Here is a 24,601-nt window from a genome sequence, read left to right on the forward strand (position 1 = left end):
ATCGAAACTTTCCTTGTAGCGGGCAGAGCACGGGTATAACAGGAGAAAAGCACCTCTACAGCTGTCTTGGAAACCTGCATTATCATTATCATCATCACTGCCATGTATTTATGAAGCCGAACGCTAGTTTTCTGCACTTTATCTGTATCTGCTCGACATAGATTGGTGTTCAATATATAGCAATTATAAGTAGGATCGCACACATATTTTGTATTTAATGATGGATTGGGTTATTCATGTTCCAAATAGACCTGATCTTTAATATTGCATTATTCAGTGGATAACGATTGAGTTAAAATTCAACCTCCCTACCTGAATAACTATAGCGGCATGTACAATGTGGTCCACTGGCAGATGGGGGAGAGTTTACCCTGTTTTATTTTCAAACTCATGACATAAGATGATACAGTGTACTTAGCTAAGTTAGAGAGCAAACGAGAAAAGGGAGATCACATTATTTCGACAGTCTGTCCTCTGCAACTGTACCTGCACTGATTAGGTTGATTCCTGTACTTTGGTTGACATTTTAGTTCATGCCTTTGTCATTTGATAGAAATTTTTATACCTTCTGTCATTGTCGTCTTCGTTTTTGGCATGGCCGTTCCTGGCCATGAGATATTCATTCTTACCTGCTTTGTATTTCTCTCACCTGGTTTGGTATTCGTCCACCTCAATTTCTTTCAAATTCATGTCATTGATTCATTTTAAAGTGTTTACCACTGTGATGGTGGGAAAGATTTATCTTTTTTATTATCTTAATATCATGTAATTTTTAAGGGGTGAACTTGTTTAAATAGTAGATTTTGGGAATATTTTGTAATGTAAATGTTTTTTTTTTTTTCAAAATATTATCAAAATCTCTATCTCCAATTTTAAGTACATTTTAGCATAGAGAATATAAAACTTGTTTTTCATTTTAATGCTCTGTTACATGGGAACTGTTCCTTAGATGTGGGAAACTCGTTCCAATGGAACTGAATGGGAATGTTCCCTTTTCAGTGGGAGCTGCAATGGGAGCTTGGGAAAGTTCCGGGAGCTTTGAAGACTGCTTTTTTTGGAGTTCTGGGGTTCCCTGGGGTTGGGGAATACAAAGCCTGTAGACAAATATGCTGAACTGAACACAAAACATGAGCCTTTGTTGAAACCTTCTCAGGAAAAAAGGTCAAAGACATCCTTAACACCAATATCCTTAAATGAGAAACTAGAGCAATCCCTTGATGAGTTAAGGAAGTGTGTGGCACCTCAATGTAAGGGTGATATTTATTTAAGTGGATGTCATGCTGATGAGTATTTATTTTGTTGTTTATGTATATATATGGCAGAATATTGTGCATATTGTAGAGAAACATAGGTAAAATTGTTCCTTTGTATGAGAGATCTGATAATGAACTTGACATTTTAATACACCCAAAGAATATATTTATATATAAGAGAGATTATATATTTAAATTGATTTTAATATTTGAATATTAATTTTGATTATTATCAATAAATTATATAATTAGAAATATATTTTTAATTTTTATATTTTTTATTATATAATATTACGGCTCCTATTAACCATTCCTTATAAATTTTGGGGAAACCTCTATCTATTCTCCACACCAATACTCTTCCCGGATTAGAAGTTTCTTGTAAATTTTGGGGAGACCTGGCCCAACACATATACCCAAGTTCCGAACATTCCCACATTTCCAACACCACCTGTACCCAAGTCCCCAACCTTCCCATGTTCCAAACACACTCCTGCAACATAGTTTTAATGTCAAAGCTTAACAAATCCCCTGTTAGTCTACTAAATGCATCTTTTCTATATCTGGCACATTCAACTAGTAATTGAATCCATGCCTATCATTTTCCCTCTGATTTGCTACTTATGCCATGACTGTATAGGCCATCACCATCACGGCCACGCGATATAGCTTTCATTTGTGCGGTCGCTTTCCTCGTTAACTAATTCATCTCTGAGCTCTGACAGGAGATTACCTAGTCACAATCTTCTTTATTCGCTTCTTTGTTTGTTTCTTTCAGGCGTATATTATTTATGTTTCCTATGCAACGGCAGATTGATATTGCTTATACAGCTTTCAAAAGTACAGTCTGGTTTTCGTAGCTGACAATCAGTGTTTCCCATGGAGGGTCCTTCACAGATGAGATTTATGTTTGTTGTTTTCGCTATTCCCTTCTTCATTGTCCTTCAACAATGGGAATCTGCTAGTTGCGCTCATGCTGGAAGTAGCTTTGTGCAGAGAAGAGGCACTAACTTTGTTGTGAACGGAAGCCATCTGTATGTAAATGGGTTTAATTCATATTGGATGATGTTTGTAGCAACAAACCGAACAGAAAGGGAAAAAGTTACCTCTGCTTTTCAACAAGCTGCAGCTCATGGTCTGACTGTTGTTCGTACATGGGCTTTCAACGATGGAAATACATCTAGAGCATTACAAATTTCTCCTGGTGTATACAATGAGCGAGTCTTTCAGGTCTTCAGCAGTCTGATAAAATACATTCAATACACAGTACATGCATAATAACCGTAATCCTCATTTGTTTTTATATGTGGCATATTGCAGGCCTTGGACTTCGTGGTCTGGAAAGCCAGAAAGTATGGTATCAGAGTCATACTGAGCTTGGTGAATAACTACAAGGATTATGGAGGAAGGCCACAATACGTTCAATGGGGACGCGAAGCAGGGTTAAATATCACCTCTGATGACGATTTCTACACTAATCCCACTGTGAAAGGGTTTTACAGAAACCACGCCAAGGTAATTATGTATTAACCCTTTCAGGGTCCTGCGCTGGGGACATTTATACTTTTATCTGTTCAGTAACACTTTGAAGGCATCGGATATAAATGATTCTTTTGAGTCATTACTCGACTGGAAACCCAAATCTAAATCTGGTGAAATGGTTTTTCAGGGTACTGTTTTATATTTTTAGGATGTGGTAACTGGGTTGGGCACTTATTTACGATGGTTTTTATTATAATTGGTTTTACAGTTTTAGGAATTGGTAATCAGGCTTATTGGATTTTCACATTCACTTTATTGGGAGTTGATACCGTGGACTAACTATCATTTTGGGATTTATTTTGGGGGACCATTCTGCAAAGTAATGATAATGGCTTGGAGGTTTATTGGATTTTCACATTCACTTTATTGGGAGTTGATACAGTGGACTAACTACCATTTTGGGATCTATTTTGTGGGACCATTCTGAAAGGTAATGATAATGGTTTTGAGGTTTACTAATGCTTGCTGGTTTTGGTGTAACAGAAAATCAGAGCCTTGGCCTAGCTTTGATTCCCTGGTTTGCATTTGAGGGGGGGTGTTGAATTTTCACACTCACCTCATTGGGAATGGATCATGTTGGCTAACAGCCACTTTGGGATCTACCTTGTGATCACTCACGTAATGATAACTGTTTGGAAGTTTACTAAAGGCCCGCAGGCTTTGGTTAAGTAGCAAAAGTCAACAGGGCTGAGTTCTTATTCACGATGGCTTGCAGGTTTTGGTTAAATAGCAAAAGTCAACAGGGCTGAGTCTTATTCATGATGACTATTATTATACTTCTTAAGTAAGCATTTAGCACATAATTTAACTGGCTGCCATGATCTAGTTCTTCAACTTGTCCTGACGATGAACCACACTTGTTGATCGACAAATGAATTATGATGTGATTTTCACCTAAAAATCTTCTCAATACATAATTTATTAGTTAATCAAAATATTTAAACCTTGGATCTTATACTCTACATAATATTTCATAGAGTAACTATCACCCTTAATACTTAGTATCACAGTCATCACCAATTAAGCTGCTTTTCAGAGGAAAAAAAAAATGTTTCTTAGCTGACATGGAAATCCAAAAACTTTCTAATGGTGGAAAACCAAATCCAATAGATCGTAATGTCAGGTGCAACTATACTCAAAATTCTCTATTCGAAATTCCAAGCAGAACTATGGTTAAAGTTTCTTATTACAGCTGAAGTGTCTCCCAAAAATTAGGGCTTTATGACTCCAATAATTTAGCCTAAGTCATCAAGAATTTTATGTGCAGAATACATGAAGCAATAGACATCTTTTGCTCAGAATGTAAAGCACCTTGCTTCTCACTTGAAGATGGGTTAGAGCTTCACTTTTGACAGTAGCACTAACTTTTGATTTATTGGTGTATTTTTTTTACTTGCAGAAAGTAGTGACCAGAGTGAACAGTGTGAATGGAATTGCTTACATGAACGACCCTACAATCTTTGCATGGGAACTCATCAACGAGGCCCGTTGCCAAAGTGATACTTCTGGGAGGACCTTGCAGGTCAAAAAACATATAAATCTTGCATTGATTCCATTTTTTTATTAAGCTACAGAATGTTGTCATTGGGTTTTTCATAATGTTCTTTTCAATTACAGAAATGGATAAAAGAAATGGGCAAGTACGTGAAGTCAATTGATAGAAACCACCTTGTTGAAGCCGGGACGGAAGGATTTTATGGCAACTCAACCCCTGAAAAAGTTAATCGGACAAACCCGGGGGGTACGAGGTGGGAACAGATTTCATCATCAATAATAAGCTTCATGCGATCGATTTTGTAGCTGTTCACGCCTACCCAGATGCCTGGTATATTTCTTTTACAACCCATGAATGACTACTGACAAACAGAGAGTTTAGTAAGTTAAATCTGACACTTGATTAAATCCTGATTAGTGTAGGGTCCGGATCATAAAATCTGGGTTTGATTGATATAGGCTAGGGAATTGGGCACTTAGGTGGTTTTAATGTTACTAATCACAGATTTGGTATCCAATATATCTTTGTCCATTATAATGCTCTAAATGCAGACTGCAAATATTGATTCAACAGGCTCGCTGGGTCAGATGAAGAGTCACAACTTTCCTTCTTGGAAAGGTGGATGCAAACCCATATAAAAGATGCAGGCAGAATCCTGAAGAAACCAGTGTTATTTGCTGAATTTGGAAAATCATACAAAGACCCAGGATATAGCACGGCTCAAAGGGACAGATTCTTTTCAAAATTCTATGAAAACATTTACTCTGCTGCATGCAGTGGAAGAGCTGGAGGAGGGGGGTTATTCTGGCAACTAATGGCAGAAGGAATGGATTCGTTCGCAGATGGGTATGATATCGTCTTGTCTGAGAGTCCATCTATAGCAGCAGTTATTTCTTCACAGTCAAACCGATTGTCTGCTCTAAGTCGTCGTAAATTTGGGTTTGACCCAGAAAGATGCCTGAATTAACAATGAGAATCAAAGCTAACTGTTGTTGCACACAAAAATAACTATTTCACAGTGAAAACGTTGTTTATTTTCACTTTGAAAATGCTTGCTTGTCAAAATTTATTTAATTTTGAACATGGCCTGAAATCCACAACACTTGAAATCATATGGTTTAGCTCACATGTATTCGGAATCGGGAGTGAAAGCCATCGCAGAATTCATTGGAATTGGTGTTGTGAAAACGACTGGCAAATTCGATTAACCAATTGCCATTGCCATTAAACGAAATAGAGAAAAACTAAAACATATTTATAAATTATTATAGTTAAATAAAAACTCAAAATAATATAATTTTATTTTATATTTTATTAATATAAATATTTAAATATATATATATATACCCTTAGACACAAAAGAACTATGAAAAATAATTATACATAACGTATTTTTATCATAATTAGTTAATGCACACGAGTTAACTATATACATTTAGTAATAGATATAAACAATATCTAGTAATGTTAGATATACAATATACATTACTATGAAGATATCCATTACATATGTTTCAATTTAACTATAAACATCTAGTAATAGATATAAACAATATTTAGTAATGTTAGATATACAATATACATTATTATGAAGATATTCATTTTATATGTTTCAATATTTACAATAGAACATATACAATATTAATCACAAGGTCGTTAAATGTTTATGAAATGTCAATTTTTATAAATAGAAGAAATCAATTAATAGTATAAATGATTGTTTGGAATATCAATTTATAAGAATAAATATAATTAAAAAGAGTTTAGTTACATGTGTATATGTGATGGGATGATGAGAACAAATGGGCCAAGTTACATTTAATCAATATATATTATAATTGTGTAGCTTCTATAATGGTATTATAGATTTTATGGTATTATAATTGTGTAGCTTGTATAGTGTATCATATGATATAATATATTTTATGGTATTGGTTTTAATAATGTAATATATGTTTAGTGTAACAGTAGTAATTGTTATGTTTTCACGTAGAACAAATAAGCAGTTGGCACAATGGGATGTTATCTCCTCCGCCCAATTTCAAATCACATGGGGACATCATTGACCCTTTGAGATAAGGCTTAAGGAGTTTTTGCTATTACTAAGTCATAAACTCCTAGTCTCGACTCTTGCTAATTCATAAATTACTAGTATATCACTGTTATAGTGGCAACTGCTCAGGACCTTGTCTCACCATGGTAGAAAAAAATGTGATATTGAACATGATAGATAGTGCATTAAGTGACAAAATCGAAGTAAATGATTAAATCTACACCCTTGAGTTTGGTTTCATGTTTCATCTAAACATATCATATACATTCGAATTCATTGGAAGTTTTGTAGATAAATTTTGATTTGAAGCAATGGGGTTTGCCATGTCTTCCCTATAATTGAATTTGTGCTCTAAGTTAATATGTTTCACGTGTAAATATCTCAATGATGTCAAGTATTTAAAACAAATCTACATGACAAAGTTGAAATATACACAAAAGTAAATTTTACGTGACAAAGTTGAAATATACACAAAGAAACTTTGGTTATGGTGAGGCAGTGTTCTACAAGAAATATGTACTTTATCCATAGAGAACCTCTTACACACATTTTAGGTGATTTTCCCAATTATATTTATGAATCTTAGAAGAGGATATTGGACAATTTTGGACCATGTGGACTCAACTTAATCAATAATATTTAATTTTAAGATCTTCAACCATGAAAATGTTGATTAATTTTTTTTCACAAGAGAAACAATTCAAACTTCCTAATTTTATGAATGCCACAAATATGAAGTTGAAATAGACTTCCACACACTTATTGGAAACATCTTGGTGTCCTTGGTGCTTAGCAATAAGTGGTTCAACTATTTGATGTCAAAGATAAGAGTTGTGGGTTTATTAATGTTGAAAATAGAAGGATCGCATCAACACCTAATTTAAATCATTTTTAATGCTTTCCATGGTTTTCCCTAAGGCTATCTTTTAATCACAATCTCACTTGTGGAGAATCGTGATGAATTTAAGGCTTCAATAATCAAGTTCAAGATATTGTTTGAAAACATGGAAGAGATGAACTTATTGAAACTCTAATGATCCCAAAAACACTATTAGAACATTGAGGAACAATGAGAACTAATTTTTTCTGTTGATTCGAGAGATAATGTAATATGTAGCAAGTATTGATGTTGTGGTTTTCATACCAGTTTCAAAGTTCTCCTTAGCAATGAAAGTTATTTCACCAAGTGAAAGACAAAGTTGCTCACTTGGAACACCCCATGTATACTCCTCCTGATTTTTGTAATGTAATTATACTCTGATTATAACTGAATATAAATTTATTTGAATGGCTTGAAGAGTGGGATGACAGATGCATGATATGAGGGGGAAAAGGAAGAAAAACTTAGTGGTGTTAGCTAGCACCACTACTTAAAAAAAATTGTAGATGGAAAGAAGGATCGTGAAGAACACTCCTTGAGCAACATGAAGAGCCACACGAAAGGAAGGATAAAAAGGCGTTTAAATAACAAAATAAGGGTTGGATGGAGAGTAGAATTTGACTTTGGCAAGTAAGAAGTTGGGCTAAAAATAGTGCATAATGAGTGTTGGTATAGCCTAATGAGGTTGAAGGAACGATATTTCCCTATGTTAATGTTGTGAAGCTATGGACTGTGTGTGTGTTCAAGCTTTGAGAAATTGAGTGGAAAACTCAAAGGGGTTGGGTGATAGGTGCTTGTTGTCACGCTAATAAACCATTAGGCAAGAGGGTGCTTGTTGAGAGGACTGCTAAACCATTCGGTGATTTCCAAGAGGAATGATAAACCAACCAGTGTTTTTCAAGTAAGCTGATAAACTACCTAGGGTGCTTGTTGTTAGGCTGATAAACCACTCTCAAAGTGATTTCCACAGCTGATAAACCACCCAGAAATGATAATTCTTGCAGTGTTTGCCACTGCTGGTAAACCACCTATAAATAAAGTTCCCATAATCCTAGAGCTAAGCATGATTTCCAACTAGGTTTTCTTGAAAGATCCCCTTGGATCATGGATCTGGATTGGGGGTGACTACTAAAAGAAGTATAGGTTGCAAATAGTCTATGGTTGGGTGGAAAAATTGAAGTCCCACCTTCAATTTCAACCATTGTTATATTTCAGATACTTGGTATTCATTATGAGCTATGAATGTGATGATTAGCTCTTAATTGAATTGATGTGTAGCTCTGTGATAATCTTGCATGGCTGCAGAAAAATTATTACATGAAGTGAATATGTCCAATGCCTTGATTGTTATGTGGATTAAATTGGAATTCTATGTTGAGGTCGTAAGAAATATGTCTTGATTTTTATGTGCAAGATAAGGTGTTGTATGTGGACATGCATGGCTCTGTGATTACTCTTGCTTTGATGTTTGGTTTTCTTATTAAATTTGAAGATAATTGGTCCCGTTTAATACTGTGAAAATTTGATGAATATGCAGAGAATAAATGTGTTTTAAAATCACTGAGTACCTACAGGCATGGTCCAATGTTTGTTGAGACTAGTTACAAAGAAATATTATCTTAAACTTCTTTTTTACTATGATCCAAAGGTTTGATGTTCATTCTGCACACCACTTCATAATATATTTTGAGAAAGGATTGAGTGACAAGTTGTTTTAAGTCTTGTGAGAGGAGCCTCAATCTTGTTGTTTTCATTATGGAAGAATACAATGTCTTAAATTTGGGAGTGATTCCCTTGTTTCTATATTATTTTGGTGTATAAATTTATGCTCAAAATAATTCCTGGAGTTGTAGGTATTTCATGTGCTTGTTAAAATGTGACTTGAGATCGAGGCAAAGCCCTAAAACTCCTTATTTATTTATATAATTCTCATGTTGGGTCGAATCAGGGTGAAGCCTTGGAGATCTTTGTTTATTTATATAATTTCATGGGTTGGGCTAGTCGGGGTGAAGCCCTAGAACTCTTTATTCATTTACATAATTCACATGTTGATCGGACTGAGGCAAAACCCCAAGATTCTTATATTTATATGGCTTTAACTAAGTTTTATAGGCGCGGTGTCCTTCGGGGTTATGAATTCTTTTATTGAGCAAAACAAAGTTTGAATGAATAAAGGATACATCGGATGGTGGGGTCTTCATGGACCAGGGGCCTGAGAGTTTGGAATCATTTACTTTTGTAAATACAGTGAGGCCCAACTTGGAGAGCAAGCTAGACTAGGGTGTTCAGACTAGTATAGGTGTCCAGAAGTTTGGGCTAGCCCGAGGTCTAGAGACACGTAAGAAACCGTATGGGCACCACATGGGTGCCATGTGGGAGCCACGTGGACATTACACGAGTGTTACATGGGTGCCAAATGGTAGGACCTTGCCTATGTGGTAGGGTTTTAATGTATACAAATTTCATTGATAATATAATTGATCCAAGGATTTGGATTTTAATGAAGTTTGTATCTTCGGAAAGCTCTCAGTGAGTTGAAGTTTATATCCTTAATGAGGCCTTCAAGATCGGGTTAGCTTGACATAAAACCTTCCACTGCTTGAGAATAATCCAAGTGGGAGGTAAGGGTATGTTACAAAGTGGTATCAAAGTTCACATGCACACACAAAGATTAATGTTTGAACTACTAGAGTCCCCTTCTTGTTAGTAGATGTGTACTAATGTGGCTAAAGTAATCGTTTTTGAAAATAATTACTAATTTATTTCTTTATATTTGTATTGATCAAGATTTTTTGTTACAAATTACTTCAAATCAATGGATAGTGGTATTTAAATTTATTTTTCAATTTAGTTGGCTAACATCTATGTGTATGTAACAAAAAATAGACAAAAATTAAGGTACAACAAGAAAGAGAGAAGATGAGTAGCATATTAGATCAATATGGTACAAACAAATCTTAATAGGGTCTTGAAGAATTGTTAGGAAGATGAAAGAGGAGGACACTCCTGAACATATGGACACTCTAAGAGGCCTAAGAGCTAAATTAAGAAGTTGTAAGGAATATATTGAAAAGATTTTCAGAGAACAAGAGAGGAAAGAAAAAGTGAATGTTGTAATATTGCATAGTCTATTAGATCTTCAAAGATACAGATGACGGGAAATTAGTACCAACCATCACTACATACAAAAGCCCAAGTATATTCCATCATAGATTCAAAACCATAGATTGGATATTAATAGAGCAGAGGGTAGCCATTCAAGAAAGAGTCATTGTAGGAACAATCTTATTTAGCACACCGGAAAGAGAATCAAGTAGTTGTGACGGATCATCAAATACTATAAATAAGAGACATCATCATGAAAAGAAGAGAAGAAAGAGTCCCATACAAGAAGAACTCAATAAAGAAAAGCCACCTACGTTTGAAAAAAAGGTGAAGGAAGCAGAAGATGCATAGGCATAACTCTTGGGGATAAAGAAGTACTTTAAGTTGCATGATTATTCCAAGAACATGAAGGCTAGGGTGGATAGCTTCAGCCTAAAAGGAAATTTTGATATATGGTGGTCGAGAAAGTTTCAAAAATACTTTCGAGAGAAGTGCCTATATAAAAAAATATTATGACATCAAGGCCAAAGAATTATATGAACACAAGTTGGGACAAATGACACTTGAGGAGTATACAAGTAGATTCTTTGAATTACTAAGGTATATACCTTATATTAAGGATCAGAAGAATAACATCCAGAGGTATTGCAGTGGATTACAATATGCATACTGGCATGGAATAGATTTTTATGAACCAAAAACAATGGAGGATGCCATTCGGAAGACCAAGAATTACTATGAACAATCCAAGCATAAGAGTGAGTTCCAAATTGATTGGAAGAAGAAAGATAAGTGAAATTTCAAATGAAAAGGAAAAAAGAACTAAGAATATAAGCAAGGGGGGAAGAGTGGAAAATTTAATGCCTTTACTGAGAATGCATATTGATGATGATGATGATGATGATGATGATGATGATGATGTTTAACGTCCACTCAGACCAAATTGGTCTATCGGACCTACAATTTTCTTAATTTTTACTTGTCTGGCTCCTCGTCTTTCTTGGCAAGATTGGTGTTGTAGCTTTCTTTCTTTTCTCTACGGTCTTCCAACTTCCTTTGTCTTGCATCTCCTTCATCTCTTCTGGTTCTTGGTACATTGGTGTCTTAGCTTCGCGATCTATAGTGTTCGTTCTTTTGAAAATAGTCGGAGAAGAAGTTTGGTTTAGGAGATCTACTTTGCTGTTAGATGAAGATTTATTTTCTGCGGTATTCAAATCCTCATAACTGTTGATTTGTTGGGGCGGGCTTTCTCCTTGCTTGTTTTGAGAGTTGCTTCCTTCTTCCTTGATTTCTTGTGACTCATTTTCTCTAGAATATTCTTCTTCTTTGATGACAGTGTAGTGTTCTTTTTGTGCTCCTTCCCACCATGTAGATCTGTGGTGGTTTTTTCTAGCAAAATTTTTCTCAGAGGCTTTTGGGCAATTTTTGGCTAGATGCCCCGTCTCAAAGCACGATCGACATCTGAAGAGGACACTTTCATAATCAGGCTTCTGGTTCCACACATAGTCTTTACTTGTTAGGTTTATTTCAGCTGGGAATCCGGTGCTGAAATCCATTTCCACACAGATGCGTGCATAGGTGGTTCTAGCGTATTCTTCTGTTTCTGGGCACCTGCAGTAAAATTTCCCAATTGCATTTCCGATGGCTTTTAGCGAGGAGAGATTCCAGAGATGCAAGGGTAGGCTTGGCAATCTCACCCAAACTGGTGCTGAGGTTATCACTGTTGTAGAGGGATCGAATGATGGGTTCCATGGCTTCATGAATAGGCCTGATTTTTCCCAAAACCAAGCGCCGGAGTCTAGAATACATTGTCTGCTTTAAGGATTTTCAAAATCTACTATAAAGAAACCTCTAGCACAGGGGTAGATATTAATTTCATCAGAAATGATAGGCTTCCATACCTCCGAGATCCAATTGTGGAGTGCTATCAGCCGCGGCCAAAAACCATTGAACCGGCAAATTAGGGCACTTTCGGATCAAAGCTTCATCGAGTGAGTCCTGGACCACTTGGATAGTGGGAGCTGGGGCTTCACTCATGATATGGGCAGGAGATTGCCCTTTAGAGGCGGATGAGCCACCAGTTATTTTTGCGAAGCTCGGAGCCATATTTTACTTGCTCAGGAGAACCGAGACTTCTCAAGAGAGGAGAAAAGGAGCGCTGCTGGAGAGGAGTCAGGAATATATACCTGTCTCAAATGCTGAGATCTAAGCCACCGAGACTTCTGAGATCCATAGAAGAGGGAGAGGAGAACCGAGACCTCTGAGATCTGAGCCACCGAAGACTTCTGAGATCTGATCCGCATAAGAGGAGAACCGAGACTTCTGAGACTTCTGAGATCTGATCCGCGGATCTGAGATCTGAGATCTGACTTCAAGATTATAAATATTCCACAATCATCAGCGTAAAAAAACCCTCTAAGTTAGTAAATAAAGAAGGTGATGGGTCTAGAAAAGGGCATGTGCAATGTTGGACTTGCGGAGAAAATCACATGCAGAGAAATTTCCCTCAAGAATAACATATTGGAAAGAAGATATATATCGTACAAGAAGCAAACATTATCAATGATGTGTCCCCAAGCATACCCAAGATTTATGTTGCATTGAAAAATAGGTAGGCAGACAAGCAATCCGCGATTATTTAAATGGAATGTATGGTTAAAAATTCACTTGTCTACATTTTAATTGACCCAAGGTCTAATTTCAGCTACATTAGTCTGAAGATTACAAAGAATTGTGAATCGCCAAGGAAAATACATAAGGAATCATGGCTAGTTCAGTTAACTATAGGAATAAGGAGGAAGATAATTGGCGTGGTTGAATCTTTCCTTGTGGAAATTGATGGCATGACCAATAAAATCAAGTTGAATTTTCTGCCATTAGGGTATTATGACATTCTCATTAGAATGGATTGGTTGGTATCCCACTGAAGCAAAGTAAAATTTTATGATAAAGCATTGGAATGTCTCAATGATGAAGGTGAACTGAAAACACTACAAGGAATTAAAAGGTTGGTTTCACTCCTAATGATATCAATGGTAAAGGTAAAATTTTGTAGTAAAAAGGGTTCTACCCTTTACACTATTCACATATCAGAAGAAAAAGAAGGCAATGCAAAACCTTTTACAACATACCCAATGTTGAAGTAATACAATGATGTGTTCCTGGATGAATTGTTACAATTATCACTCAACAAAGATATCGACTTCACTATTGAGTTGATCCTGGGAATAGTGCCAATAGTCAAGGAACATCACTGGATGAGTACACTAAAACTATTTGAATTAAAATTGTAGCTAAAAGAAACAATGGAAAAAGGGTACATACAACCTAGTGTTTCACTGCAGGGAGCCTCAATTATGTTCACAAAATATGAAGATGGAATGTTGTGTTTATGCATAGACTATCGACAATTAAATAACGAAATAGTGAAAAATAAGAATCCACTACCCATAATTTATGATCTATTTGATCAACTGAAAGGGGTCGCCATATTCACAAAAATATATTTGAGATATGGATACCATTAGATGAGGATCAAAGAAGAAGACATTGAAAAAACCACCTTCAAAACATGGCATGTCCATTTTGAGTTTGTAGTGGTACCTTTGGGGATGAAAAATGTTCTAGCTACTTTCATGTGCCTGATGAATAATCTGCTCAAATCGTAATTGGATAAATTTGTGCTCGTATTTGTGGATAATATCTTGGTATATTCAAAGGATGAAAAAGAGCATGAGGACCACCTGGTACTTGCATTCTACAACTATTAAGGGAGCATAATTTGTATGCAAAACTTAGCGAGTTGATTTTTTCCAAAGCTAGGTTCACTACTTAGGCCATGTAATTTCAAAGGAAGTAGTGATTGTTGATCCAGAGAAGATCAAGACAAAAATGAATGGCCTGCTCCCTAGAATGTAATAGAGGTCAGACCCTTTATGGGAATACTTATTATCAAAGGTTCATTTGTAACTTCTCAAATATTGGGCATCCCATTACTTCTTTACAAAGAAAAGGAGTAAAATTTCAATGGACACTTGAATGTACAACTAGTTTTTAACAACTCAAGAAGTTACTCACTTGTGCACCTATCTTGAGAATAATGACCTAGAAAAATATTTTGTGGTTTTCACTGATGCTTGTAAGGAGAGACTTGGTGGAGTCCTGAAGAAAGAAAGACATGTAGTTTTCTATGAATCTAGGAAGTTGAATAATCATGAGAAGAATTATGTCAACCAAGACTTGGAGTTGGTAGTTATAGTTCATGCCTTAAAAATGTGGAGACATTAATTATTGGGAAAATATTTGTGTTGATAACAAATCATGATGGACTAAAAAAACAATGTAACTAGCCCAAGCTAAATTTCAGACAAGCTAGGTGGTTTGATTTGATCAAAGAGTTTGACTTTGAGATTAAGCACATCGAAGGAAAAAAGAATAAGGTGGAAGATGAACATAGTAGGACTTTGCATGAGATTCACCTGGTATCTTTGAGAAAATTCTCAATTGACATCAAAGAAAGAATTAAAGGGGTTTTTATTCATGATGAGCATTATCAATGTGTGAAAAAGTGTTGGCAGAAAGAACCGAAAGGATTGATGAAGACAAATTATCAACTCATTGATGATAGCATACTATTGTTTAGGAGGAAAATAATGTGCTTGATGCAGTTGATTTAAGGAAGCTTATTTTGGGTGAGTTCCATAAGAGACCTTACTTAGGTCATCCTTGTTACCACAAAATGATAAAATCCATGAAGAAGGCATATTATTAGCCAGGAATGAAGAAGGATATTGTAGAATACATTGCCAAGTGTTTGGAATGCCAACAAGTGAAGGTATAATGTAGACATTTATCTGGATTGTTAAAACCAATTCCAATCCCAGAGTGCAAATGGAGAGTCATATCCATAGAATTCAACATAGGAATGCCCAAGAAAACTAGGAAATGTGATACTATCATGGTGGTAGTGGATAAGTTGAGCAAGGAAGCTCACTTTATAACTGTTAAATATACTTTTGGAAACTTCAAACTTTTGGAAGTCATTGTTTGCTAGTTTTGGAACCGAGATAGCTTTTAGCGCTTCTTATCACCCTCAGACACATGGTCAAACAAAGAGAGTGAATATAATATTGCAAGACATGTTGAGGATGAATGTCATGCATCATCTAAGGAAGTGGTAAGACTACCTACCACTAGTGGAATTTGCATATAACAATGGTTATCGAGAGTCATTAGGAATGAGTCTAGTTAAGTTATTATATGGAAGGAAACACAACACTCCTATTAACCAGGATGATCTAGTGAATAAAATAGTCCTTGGACCATATATTCTAAAATAAATGGAGTAGGAGATGGTCAATATCAAACAAAAGCTAAAGGAAGCTTAGATTAGGCAGAAGAATAGGAAGACTAGCAAAGAATGCATAAAGAGTTCCAAGCATGAGGGCATGTCAATATTTGCATTAGGAGAAGGAAAATTTCATTGAAAGTGGGCTCATGTACCACGTTGTCACAAAGATATTACAAACCATTTGATCTTGGAAATAGTGGGGCCAGTGGCTTACAAGTTGTCCTTACCAATCATAGTGAATGCAGAGAATGTTTTTCATGTTTCCTTGATTAAGACTTGTATGTTCATGATGCTAATAATGTTGTTGACTAGTTTGTGATACAGGTGGAACTCGAGGGTGAGTTCCAACCAAAACCATTGTGCATATTGGATTGTAATAAAATCACACTCCATAATCAAGTAATAGAGTAGGTCAAGGTGTAATGGAAGCACTTTGGACCCGATGAATCTACCTGGGAGATAGCTGAAAAAATAGGGGAACTATACCCATGTTTTGTTTATTAAATAAGTGGATATAGGAGCCGCTTATAAATATTAATTTTGTTTTAGTATTTTCCTATTAAGAACACCAAGGATGATGCCCCCCTTAAGGGGGTGGGGTTTGTAATGCACCTGGTATACTCCTCCTAATTTTTGTAATGTAATTGTACTTTAATTATAAGTTAATATAAATATATTTAAATGGCCTGAAGAGTGGGACCACATATCCATGATCTAAGGTTAAAAAGGAAGAACAACCTGATTGGTGTTAGTTGGAACCACTACTTAAACAAATTTGGAGCTAGAATTAAGGATCTTGGAAAGTAAAAAATTATTCCAAATATAATGCATATTGAGCGTTGGCATAGCCTGATAAGGTTGAGAGAACGTGATTTCCCTGTGTTAATTTTGTGAAGTTGTGGATTGTGAATGTGCCTGCACTTGGAGAAATTTAGTGGAAAGCTCAGAGGGGTTGAGTGATAGGTGCTTGTTCTGGGGATGATAAACCATTGGGTGCTTTCCAAGAGGGATGATAAACCACACAGTGCTTGTCAAGTAAGCTAATAAACCACCCTGGGTGCTTGCTATTGAGTTGATAAACCACTCTCAGAGTGCTTTCCATAGCTAATAAACCACCTAGAAATGAGAATTCCTTCAGTGCTTGCCACAATTAATAAACCGCTTGTAAATAAAATTTCCATACTCCTAGATTTGAGCATGATTTCCAGTCGAGTTTGCTTGAAGGATCCCTTTGGATCATGGATCTAGCTCGAGGGTGACTTCTATAAGAATCATAGGCTGCAACTAGTCTATTGTTAGGTGGAAAAATCGAAGTCCCACCTTCGATTTCGACCATTGCTATATTTAAGATAAGTGCTATTAATTATGAGTTATGGATGTGATTATTATTTCTTTATTGAATTGATGTATATCTCTATTATAACCTTGCATGGCTATAGGAAATTACAATATGAAATGAATAGGCCAGATGCCTTGATTGCTCTATGGATTAAATTGGAATTCTACCTTGAGGTTGTAAGAAATATGTCTTGATTTTTATATGCAATATAAGATGTTGCATTTGGACATGCAGGGCTCTATGATTACAATTACTTTGATTCTTTGTCTTCTTATTAAATTTAAAGATTATTGGTCTCAATCAATACTATGAAAAAGTGATGAACATGCAGAGAATAAATGTGTTTTAAAATCACTGAGTAGCTATAGTCATGGTCAAATGTTTTTTGAATATATATATACATGCTTTGAAGGATTTTTTTTTCATTGTGCACTTTGTTTCATAATAGATGCTAAAAAAGGGTTAAGGGACCAAGCCATTTTAAGTCTGTGAGAGTATCCTTAATCTTGTTGTTTCATTCTAGAAGAATGTAATGTCTTAAATTTGGTAATGAATCTCAAAATAATTCTTGGAATTGTAGGTATTTCATGTGCTTGTTAAAATGTGACTTAAGATAGAGTTGAATCCATGGAACTCCTTATCTATTAATAAAATTATCATGTCAGGTCGGATTGCGATGAAGCCCTATAGTTTTTTGTTTATTTACATAATTTCAAAGGTTGTTCCAATCAAGTTGAATCCCTTGAATTCTTTATTCATTTACATAATCCAAACTTCGGCCAAAACGGGGAAAGCCCTAAGGTTATTATATTTATATGATTTTAATTAAGTTTCATGAGTGTATGGCCCTTTGTGGTTAAATTTTTTTATTAAGAAAAATAATTTTTTAATGAATAAAGGATATGTCAGATGGTGGGGTCTACCCGGACCTAGTGTCTAGGAATTCAAAACCATTTACTTTTGTAAATACAGTGAAGCCTCGAATGTGAGGGTGAGATAAATAGGGGGTCCAAACTAGTCTGGGAGTCTGGAGACATGTAAGACACCATGTGGAAGCTATACCGATGTGACATGGGTGCCACATGGGAACAACACGAGTGCTACTTGGGTGCCACATGGCAGGACCTTGCCTATGTGGCAAGGTTTTAATGTATAAAATTTTATTTGCTAATACTTTTTTTATCTAGGGAATCAGATTTTGATGAAATTTGTATCACCGGAAAGCTCTTGATGAGCTAAAGTCAATGAAGCTATCAAATGTCAATTTTTCTAACTTTGGGAAAATAGGAATTTTGAGACCCCATTTCCTTAATGAGACTTTGGAGATTGGGTTAGCTTGACATAACACCTTCCATTTCCCCAGAATAATCCAAGGGGGTGGGGATGGTGTGTTACACATCCCACGCCAAAAATTTTCCTATTGATGGAAAATCATTAAGCAATTTAGAGACATCAATGATGAGAGATTTCCCCTTGCTACTTGAGATGGGAAAAATTTTCCAATCCAAGAAAAATAAAAATTCCAAACATTACTATTTTTAGATGAAAAGGATAAGAAAAGGAAAATTATTGGCTTAGGAGGCCAACAACCCTTTGATGCTAAAAATTCAATGATCTTATTTTTTAAGGAAAAACATTTCCTCCTAAAGGAAAATATCTCACCTTAGAGTGCATCATGCTTCTCATACTAAGAAAATGAGCCTCTTAACCATTTTACTCAATAATTAAATTCTCTTGGGAAAACCAATCACCTTCGACATGGGTTTCCCTCTATATTTAGTGATTGAACCTTTAGGAAACAAATATAATGCTTTTATTTGACAATTAGGCTACTTGATGGATAAAATATGAAATATTTAAAGGGGAAGACATTGCCTTTACTTCTTCATTTTATCAATTTTCTATTGTAGCATTCATTTTTCACCTCACTTGTTCTCTTTGAGTTTCGTAGGGTTGTACATATCTAGGGGGATGGCAACAAGTAATAAAGTGTTGTATCATCCTTTAATGTGTTAAGCATCCCCAAAGGCTTCAAAATTACCATAATTATTTATAAATCAATTTCAATATTTGTGGTTATTAGAGCAATATTTCAAGTGTGTTATGTCATTCACAATTGAGGATGTGAAACCAAGTTTGTCTAACTCTCATACATTTTGTTTTCAATATTAAAGTAAGAACATTGAGCTTGCAAATGGAGTGAATGGAGTTATTGTCTATTCAATAAAAAGGGCTTTTCCACAAAATTAAAACATATCAAATAAATTTATCATATAAACAAATCAATGATCAATATACTAATGTATTAAGTGGTTAAAACCATCAAAAGGGAGATAGTCCATTTTCTCAGTGAACATGGCCACTTGAGGGAATATACACATAAGGTTTCTCAAAAACAATAACTAGAAAATTACATGGACCTCCATGCTCTTTAAATAGAGAGCATGGGCCAATCAGGTGTTAAAACAAAGATCAATATAGTCATTAGCATCAAGGAGAGGATGAAGTGTTGGGTCACTTTATGTATAAAACACAATCATGACCATCATGCTATATAATTACAATGCTTACTAAGAAAGCACACTAATGATATGCACTTTACCTAAAGGAACGTCAGACTAAGTTGATCTTAACTAACTCTTAAGTATCTAAATACTCTAACATCCCCACTTAAGAACAACTTGGGATAGGATTAAAGGAGTCACAAAGGTGGAAAAATAGCAGAAGGAAGGAGGAATTCAAGTGTATCATCCTTTAATAACATATTGTTTAACTCCTAACATAATTGAAGTTTGTATAACTTCACTTACATAAGAGACTTTGTGAAAAATTATGCAACTTGATCATCTATAGGGAAATGATGCACTTTAAGAACACAATAATGAAGAGACTTTCTGATGAAGTGCATATGTATTTCAATGTGTTTCTTCTATTTTGAACTATATATTTGACAAGATTGAGGGCACTCTAACTATCACACTAGAGTGTGGTTGAATGTTTTTGTTGGTATTCAAACACTAAAGGATCTATAATAAAAAAATGGATTCTTGACTTACACTGACCTTTGTTTGATACTCTACTTCTATTGAAAAACCAAAATGGGAACATTAATTTTTACAAGCCCAAGTGAGATATTTGGAACTAACACTAGGAACATATACTATAGTAGATTTCTAATTGTGAAGGTCGCCAACACAATTGGAATTAATTAAACCAACCAACAAAGGAGTCCCCTTTGAACTATAATGTATCTCAAGATAAATTTTGCCTTGAAAACATTGTAGTATCCTCTTTGCTTCTTTCCAAGAGATCTCATGTGATGTTTGGATATGTGAGGCAAAAATATTAATAAAAAATGATATATCAAGATGGCTATTAGTCAAATACAAAAGGCTGCCAACTAATTAATGGTACAAAGTGGCATCTACTTTGAGTGTATTGTAGGTGGTAGGAAGTTTGACTCTATACTAGAACAGAGGTGGGTTTGGTTTACAATATTTCATGTGAAAGTGGTGAAGTCACATGCATGCTTAGGTTGAGAAAAGAAAAATTCATTCCTTGGTTTTATAGATTTAAAGGCCAAGAAAATAATTGACATGTTATAGGGCTATGATTTCAATTTTTTTCTTAAGGTTGGATTTTATATGGGTTGACATTTTGAGGTCATTATAAATGAGTATAAGTCTGTCAACATGAGTATAATTATTATGCAATGGTTACCTACACTCATGGTATATACATTCTAGTTAGAATGACATATAAGAAAGTCGGTGTCAAGAAGAAAGCTTTCCATTTTAGAATGCCAATCCTAAAAAGCTTTCTTGAGTCCATAGAGAGATGTATTAAGGAAATAAACAAAATTGGAGTCATTTTGAATATAGACAGAAGGTTATTCAACATAAATTTCTTCTTGCAAATCCCCATGCAAGAAAGTAGCTTAACATCCATTTGATGGACTTCTGATTTACATGTAGCAACAAGGGATAGAATAAGGCATATATAATTCATTTTTGCTATAAGAGTAAAGGTTTCATTATAATAAATTCCCTCTATTTGAGAAAATCCTTTGAAAACTAACTAGGGCTTATGTTTTTTAACACTTCCATTGATGTATACTTAGATTCATAAACCCATTTACATTTTTTAATTTTTCTTCCTTCTAAAATAAGTACAAGATTCCAAGTATTTTCCATTAAAGAATGGTATTCTTCATTTATTGTTGTGCCCCAATATATATGAATAGAAGGTTTTACAAATGTTTCTAGATTATCTTTCTGAAACTTGATCCAAATGAAATTAATCTCATTAGAGTTTAACATTTACAATTTTTATTTGAAGGATTATCAACAACATCATTAGTTTCGTCTCATGTTGCATGAATCCATCTAGAAATTTATGGCACTAGTGCATGTTCATCTTCAACAAACCCATATAATGGAAGGTGAGCAAGTGAAGGTGTATTTCCATCATCATTTTCATAATATAAAGAAGAATCTATAAGAGGAGCATTAGCATAAAATTTAGGAATAGATATAGAACAATCATTGAAGATGGCTTGCAATCCAAAGATGGAACAATCCTTGAATTTCATCTCTCTTAGTACTTAATTTCATTGGAATGAGGTTCAAGGAGTCTATAACCTTTTACATTTTCACAATATCCAACATAAATGCATTTATCACTCTTAGGCTATAATTCATTTCTTTTCTCATAAAAAGTGTGGGCCCATAATTCGCTACTAAACACACAAAAGTTATTTACATCTAGTTTAATTTTACTCCATATTTTTTCTGGGTTATACTTTTAAAATCTTTTATTGATGTGTGATTTTAATATGTGATGGGAACATTTAATGGATTTTGCCTAAAAATAGTGACTTAGTTCTTTAATTTGGATCAAACAATATTTCTTTTGCCTTTAATGTGTGACTCTCTCTCAATCACACCAATTTGTTTTGGTGTATATGGAATAGTTGTTTTTTTCTACAGTAGTGGAATCAAGGTTAGGGTATTAAAATCACTGACACTATCAATCCAAATACCACAACAATCTACTTTTCACAATGGAACTAAATAATAGTAAATCAACATGTTCACAAATATAGACAACTTTTTTCTATTTTCAACAACCCAACTTCGTTGTATTACCAAATTCTAATACAATTGTTCAGGGCTCTTGTACCAGGAATAATGTACCTCATACATCCACTAATACAAGACTACAATTGCGACTTGGTGTCAACAACTATGATGTTGGATTTTGTTATATTCTTTCCACGACTAGCCCATGTAGTTAACCAGGGGAGTTAGAGGGGGGGCGGAGCCCCCCTTTTGTTGCACCAATTGCATAGTGGGGGTTTCACAGGGGGTTTGAGGGGTGCAATTAACCCCACTCTATGGGGTCTAGGGCAGCACCCGAGAAAATTTTGGTTTTGGAACCTATGTTAGGTTGGGCGGACCCACCTATGGTTTTGTGCATGATTTTCGCACATGTTTTTGGACGCAATGGTTTTTGGTCCATGGTTTTGGACGCAATGATTTTTCAGTCCATGGTATTGGATGCTTCGACATATAAATATGTATTATAACATTGAAAGGAATATAATGAAAAATCAAGTTGGTAGTCCCGGTTTTGGGATCCAGGGGAAAATCTTTGTGTATATGTGTTTTATGTGTTATGCTCTCGCATTGTTTATTTTATGTGTTTTAGAATTCGTATGCAGGTAATTTTTGTATGGGGTTAAAACCTACATTTGGTATCAGAGCTATTTTGGCTTCAAGGGGATGCCTTTGTTACTGAGGGGTTTTGCTCGAGCCTATGGTAGACCCTATTTAGTGGGAGATCTATGAGATCGATTCTGGTGGTGAAAGAAGATGACGAGTAGTGGAAAGATAGAGACCGAGAAATTTAATGGTCAGAGTTTTGAGTTGTGGAAACTCATGATGGAGGATCTCTTGGTGGATAAAGATCAGTGTTTCGCTCTAGATCCGGGTACTAAACCAACGGGAGTGTCTGATGAAGAATGGAAGAAGTTGGATCGGAAGGCAAAGAGCACAATATGATTGTGTGTCTCAGATTCAGTATTGTTGAATGTATCAGGGGAAGCTATGGCGAAGGCTTTGTGGGACAAGTTAGGGACATTGTACCAATCTAAGTCTCTGGTGAATAAACTGTTCCTTCGGAAAAAGCTGTATAACCTGAGGATGAAAGATGGAGACTTGGTGACAGAGCATCTGAATGCATTTAATACTATGGTAAGTCAGTTAGCATTTTTTGATATTAAAATTTCAGATGAAGATAAGTGCATCAGTTTGTTGTCTTCTCTACTAGATTCGTGGGATAGTCTGGTTATTGCAATAGGTAGCAATGCAACTACCATGCAGTTTGATGAAATAGTCTCATCCTTGCTGACAGAGGAGATGAGATGGAAAAATATGGAGAGCCAGAATGGTGATGCCTTATTTGTACGAGGATGGTCCCAGAACAAAAACAAAAATAAGTCATCGAGTGGGAGATCTAAATATAGAGGGAGATCTAAATCTCCAGGAAAACCTGTAAAGGTGGTGTGCTGGAAATGCAGAAAGGAAGGGCACTACAAAAGGGACTGTAAATCTAAAGCTCCTTATAAAGGAAAGGGATCTAGTGATGCTCCTTTTGTAGAGGTGAAAACCACCTCAGATGAAGGTGGGGATGTGTACTTGGCTTCTTCAAGTACACATGTAGATCATGAGGCATGGTTGATTGACTCAGGTGCATCCTTTCACTTCACTCCCCATAGAGAGTGGTTCTGCGAGTATGAGAAATACGACGTTGGTGATGTCCTCTTAGGGGACGATAGGAAGGTAAGAATTGTTGGTTGCGGAAAGGTAAAGTTGAAGTTGCAAGGTGGAAGGGTTAGAACACTTCGGGGTGTTCTACATATTCTTGCATTGGCCAAAAATCTGATCTCTGTAAGCAAGTTGGATGATGCAAGTGTAAACATAGTGTTTGAGAAGGATACCTGCAAGATGGTTCGGGGAGCATTGGTATTGATGCGAGGAGTTCAGAATGGAACTCTATACAAGCTGCAAGGTAGCATGGTTGTTGATGGGTGCAACAGTTTTGTGGTTCTTGAAATTGAAGCAGAAAATCTAGTGGTCTCTAGAGAGAAGACCACGTTGTGGCATCAAAGGCGTGGACATATTGGAGAGAAGGGCCTTCAAATACTTCATGGTAAAGGTATGGGAGAAGGTATGAGTAATAGCTCTCTGGATTTTGATTTTTGTGAAAATTGTGTATATGGGAAGCAGAATCGGGTGAGTTTCCCATTTGGTGGTAAGAGGGCAAAACATTTATTAGATATTGTGCATGGTGATGTGTTTGGACCTGTGAAGGTTCCATCACTGGGTAAGTCTATGTACTATGTATTATTTATAGATGACTTCTCAAGGAATACATGGATATATTTCCTTAAGAAGAAATCTAAAGTCTTTGACAGGTTTAAATAATTCAAGGCTTTGGTGGAAAACTAGATAGAGAAGAAGATAAAGGTGCTGAGGACAGAGAACGGTGGAGAGTTTTGCAGTAAGGAATTCGAAGAATTAT

General features: G+C 35.5%; 1 pseudogene across 1 annotated transcript; it reads left to right on the top strand.

The window, feature by feature from the left end:
• The first annotated feature begins 2,042 nt into the window (after positions 1-2,042).
• Positions 2,043-5,416, top strand: LOC149187300 (mannan endo-1,4-beta-mannosidase 1-like; annotated as a pseudogene). The gene is made up of 5 exons (XR_016256193.1): positions 2,043-2,483; positions 2,574-2,768; positions 4,195-4,317; positions 4,413-4,620; positions 4,864-5,416. The product of XR_016256193.1 is annotated as a mannan endo-1,4-beta-mannosidase 1-like (transcript).
• Positions 5,417-24,601: the final 19,185 nt, after the last annotated feature.

This window comes from Pinus tabuliformis, chromosome 3_1 (genome assembly GCF_031772625.1).
Source record: "Pinus tabuliformis cultivar Carrire ecotype Pingquan chromosome 3_1, CPIR1, whole genome shotgun sequence".
NCBI classification, from domain to species: Eukaryota; Viridiplantae; Streptophyta; class Pinopsida; order Pinales; family Pinaceae; genus Pinus; species Pinus tabuliformis.